Source organism: Zalophus californianus, chromosome 5 (genome assembly GCF_009762305.2).
Source record: "Zalophus californianus isolate mZalCal1 chromosome 5, mZalCal1.pri.v2, whole genome shotgun sequence".
Classification (NCBI taxonomy): Eukaryota; Metazoa; Chordata; class Mammalia; order Carnivora; family Otariidae; genus Zalophus; species Zalophus californianus.
In genome coordinates, this window is record NC_045599.1 from 90,571,693 (window position 1) to 90,576,774 (window position 5,082).

A 5,082-nucleotide genomic window follows, 5' to 3' on the forward strand; every position below is an offset into this window, starting at 1 on the left:
GGTCATTTATTACTGTCTAATAAAATCTGAGTCATGAGACCCTGCAGATGTATAAGGTGGGCCACATGCTTGGAGGATGATTGCTAACATGGATCTTGTGGGGTAGAGATAAAGGAAGTTTCCAAAGGAATTTTCATATGTTAAAGCAGACTTGCAGGATCCTGGGGTGTCGGGATAAAGTTAAGCTAAGATTGCCTTTTGCCCTTAGCAAAGTGTCAACACGGAGGCAGCTGGGCTCCCAGAGGAAGGTCACTGTAGCTGTTTCAAGGACTTTTCGAAGGGCTGTAGGCAGTAAGGACATTTAATTTTTTCTTTTGCTTTCGTTTCCCACATCAGTCACCTCTATGACAGCTGAAAGGCATTTGCCACAAGTCAGTGCTTCATAATAAAATAGGGATCAATCGATTCTTCCTTAACATGAGAAAATATATTTAACTCAGCCCCCAAGCCAGCGTGGTGCTAAATGGGGAACCCTGGCAGCTTTCCAATGTAAGTGGAAGGGAAGGCTGCTCATTCACTGAGGGTTGACTGCACAAAAGATGCCCTCCAGTGAGATTTAATTTGTCTCCATTTTATTGAATTCAACTCTGTTCTTTATCTTTCCTTTCTTCTACTTCATTTGGGTTTGATTTGCTCTTCTTTTTCTAACTTCTCGCGATGGATTCTTAGATGATGGTTTTTCAAACTTTCTTCTGTTTAAATATAAGCATTTAAAGGTATATATTTCCTTCTGAGCAGTCTTGGCTGTGACTCACAACCAAGTAATATGTGGCTCATAACAAAGTAATATTTTCATTAGCATTTAGCTCAAGATGATTTCTTATTTCAATATGCTGTAAGGTAAAATAAAATGCCTAAGATATATTCGTACAAGTTTGGATTTCTTGTTTTAAGTGAACAATTTCCACTGCCTACTGCTTTGAATGAGGAGGGCAACTTGAGCACCTCTCTGTCAGTAACTGATAGAATAACCAAAGCACAAGCTAGGGCCACTTGTAAAGTGTTATTGGAACACATCCCCACCATTTATTTACCTATTGTCCCTGGCTACTTTTGTGTTATAATGGCTGGGATGAGTCATTGTGACAGAAACCATGTGGCCTGCAAAGTCTAAAATATTTACTATCTGGCCCTTTATCAAAACAGTTCGTGGACTCCTGCTATAGATCTTGAGCTACCTAGGGCAAAGTTCTGGTCTCCTGGAGCCTGGCCCCCAGCCTAATGAATAGTATAGTCAGTGAGTGTTGGGGGATGAATAACTGAGTGGGTAAATTAATGAATGCAAGGCAAGCTTATTTGGTAGAGGGTGGGCCCACAGGGTGGGAAAACCAGCAAGTCATTGACTTTCCTACAAAAGTGCAGGCCACAGCTCAAGTTCAAATCTAGCCAAGCTCCCTTCCCCTCCCACTCATGCACTCATTTCTGCCATGCCATATTTTGATTAAGATGTAACCTTTTCGCCCACGTGTGAAAGCACTGGACTCGTGTAGTCTGGGACACCACAGAGTCCTGAGCCGGGGAGCTGAGCTCCCGCCATGAAGCCAGGTTTTGGCCCCCGTGGGGGTGGCTTCGGTGGCCGAAGGGGCTTTGGTGACCGTGGTGGTCGTGGTGGAGGCTGAGGAGGCTTTGGCAGGGGCAGAGGTCGTGGTGGAGGCTTTAGGGGCTGAGGCCGAGGAGGAGGAGGTCGAGGTGGTGGAGGTTTCCAGTCTGGTGGCAACGGGGGTCGTGGTCAGGGAGGGAAAAGAGGAAACCAGTTGGGGAAGAATGTGATGGTGGAACCTCATCAGCATGAAGGTGTCTTCATTTGTCGAGGAAAGGAAGATGCACTTGTCACCAAGAATCTGGTCCCTGGAGAATCAGTTTATGGAGAGAAGAGAGTCTCAATTGTGGAGGAAGACGACAAAATCGAGTACCGTGCCTGGAACCCCTTCCGCTCCAAGCTGGCAGCATCAATCCTGGGTGGCGTAGACCAGATCCATATCAAGCTGGGGGCCAAGGTGCTCTACCTTGGGGCTGCATCAGGGACCACTGTCTCCCACGTCTCTGACATCATAGGCCCGGACGGTCTAGTCTATGCAGTTGAGTTCTCCCACCGCTCTGGCTGTGACCTCTTTAACTTGGCCAAGAAGAGGACCAACATTATTCCTGTTATTGAAGATGCTCGGCACCCACACAAATACCTCATGCTCATCGAAATGGTGGATGTGATCTTTGCCAACGTGGCCCAGCCAGACCAGACCCGGATCACAGCCCTGAATGCCCACACTTTCCTTCGTAACGGAGGACACTTTGTGATTTCTATTAAGGCCAATTGCATTGACTCCATGGCCTCTGCCGAGGCTGTGTTTGCCTCTGAAGTGAAGAAGATGCAGCAGGAGAACATGAAGCCCAGGAGCAGTTGACCTTAGAGCCGTATGAAAGAGACCACGCAGTGGTGGTGGGTGGTGTACAGGCCACCTCCCAAGGTGAAGAACTGAAGCCCCGCGCCATCTGGATTGCCAAGACACTGTGTTGCTACTGTCTCACGTGTGTTTTTCTATTAAAAGACTCATCCAGGGGCACGTGGGTGGCACAGTTGCTTAAAAAAAAAAGATGTAACCTTTTCAGGGCGCTTGGGTGGCTCAGTCGGTTAAGCGTCTGCCTTTGGCTCAGGTCCTGATTCCAGGGTCTTGGGATCCAGTCCCACGTCAGGCTCCCTGCTCAGTGGGGAGCCTGCTTCTCCTTCTCCCTCTGCCTACCACTCCCCCTGCTTGTGTGCTCTCTCTCTCTCTAATAAATAAAATCTTAAAAAAAATGTAACCTTTTCTCGTGTGGCTGAGATGATTAAAAATGAATTATCTAAGTACTGCTACCCTCTGGGAATCCTGAGTGGCCCTGGAATAAAGAAAAAGAAAGAAAGAAAGAAAGAAAGAAAGAAAGAAAGAAAGAAAGAAAGAAAGAAAGAAGAGAAAGAAAGAAAAAGAAAGAAAGAAAGAAAGAAAGAGAAAGAAAGAAAGAAAGAGAAAGAAAGAAAGAAAGAAAGAAAGAAAGAAAGAAAGAAAGAAAGAAAGAAAGAAAGAAAGAAAGAAAGAAAGAAAGAAAGAAAGAAAGAAAGAAAGAAAGAAAGAAATCCCTGGCTTAATGTTGATTTTCAGAAAGTTACAGAAAGCTCTGTAATGAAAAATTCCAATGCTGTAGACACACCTGGGACCTGTCCTGCTGGCTTTAGTTATAATCTTGTGATGAAGAACTCATTACCGGAACTTTTTAGACCGATACGACTTTACAGCCCCATGAAGCACAGTAGTAGCAGCTAAGGGAGTTGAGCACTTGCTGTATTCTGGGTCTTGGCTAGTGGCTGATACGCTTTGGAAAACTTCTGTGAGTTTTGTGAACTCCTGGTTCACCCCCATTTTACAGCATGGAAAGCTGAGGCTCCAAGAGGGAAGTGACTTGGTCAAGTTCACATCGCTGCCATGTGGGAGAGCAGAATCTGACAAGATCTGTTAGCCTGCAAACCCAAAGTTGTTTCTATTCAATCAGGAGATTAATAGTGATAGTGATAATAGAATTGACTTGTTTGTTGGTAGCTACATTCCATAGACCAGGTTCCTTTGGAATGAACAAAGAGAAAAGGAAGTTTCCCTAAACTAGGAAATGAGATTGCCTGGTTTTAATGAGGTTAGGTGGAAATGGGTTGGCGTCTAGGGTAGAACCCATGCACGAGAGGCACTGTGGGAACACTGGTCTTCCTGCCACATGTCCAGTCCACATGTCACTTGGCTCTCTGGCTCACTTCTCTCTGTGTTCTGTCCCCTTATCCAGCAGAGCCTGATCATTACCCCATCTCTCCCAGGCTCCCTCCTGATTAGCTTTCCACTCCTTCTGTTACTTCTATTCCCAGGGCTGCTGCCCAAGCTCAGGGAACTAACCCTGGTGTCTCCACCTCCACCACCTCAAGCACTTGGAAAGTTCTATCCCATAGAAAGCCATCAATCAACTCCACCTTCAGTCCTGTTATCACTTTGATTGCGTACTGTTCTGCTATCCAGTAACCATCCCCTCTTCTGATGACAGCACCTCAATGTCCTTTTGGAGAGATGCACCTCTCCCACTCTTTCCCATGGTGTTCAGGGGGCTCTGACACCGCCCCAAACTCTAGGAGTGAGCCTTGGCCCAGGCCTGGTTGGCTAACCCCCCCGACCCCCGACTACAGTGATTGGTTCAGAGATGGGCACATGACCCAAGACATACCAATGGGACTCAGTTCTGAGACTTCTGTTGCTGCTGCTGGAACACTGTTTTTTTGTCCAATGAAGTTTCTAGAAGTATCAAGATGTAAGTCTGAATCTGAATAAAGCCAACCTGGAGGAAAACAGAGCTGAGAAGTAGGAAGAGCCCCCAGATCCAGCTATTCCCAAAGCTAATATACTTCCTGGACTTCCAAATACCAGAAACAATAAACTCCCTGGATTCTGTTTGAATGGGGTTTCTGTCCATTTATACGTTGTGACTAGTAAGTCAATTGAATGAAATAATTTTCCATCTCTCTGCTTCAGTTTCATCACCAAGAACAAAAAAATTAGGATTTTTTATCCATTGACTTGAGATGCTGAAACTACAAAATTTTCTTTTTAAGATTTTATTTATTTATTTGACAGAGAGAGAGAGATAGCGAGAGCAGGAACACAAGCAGGGGGAGTGGGAGAGGGAGAAGCAGGCTTTCTGCAAAGCAGGGAGCCCAATGCGGGGCTCCATCCCAGGACTCTGGGATCCTGACCTGAGCCGAAGGCAGACGCTTAACGACTGAGCCACCCAGGCGCCCCTGAAACTATAAAATTAAAACCAAGACAGTTTTGCAAAATTACTTTATCAAAATTCATGTTCTATATACTATATAGGTGTGTATAATACCTATCCTTTTATATATTGACCCAGTCACATCCATATTTCTATAGTCACATATTTCTGTATTTATGTATATGTCAAGTATTTATGTATTAATGTAGTCGGTTTCCTTCCTCTTTTGCTCCTTTTTTTCCTCCTTTGGGCAAACAGCTCTGTGCCGAGCACTGTGTTAGGCTTAGCCAGATGAGTAAGCAT

At 45.3% G+C, this 5,082-nt stretch overlaps 1 pseudogene; it reads left to right on the forward strand.

Moving 5' to 3' along the window:
• The first annotated feature begins 1,514 nt into the window (after positions 1–1,514).
• On the forward strand, positions 1,515–2,477 carry LOC113929107 (annotated as a pseudogene).
• The last annotated feature ends 2,605 nt before the right edge of the window (positions 2,478–5,082 follow it).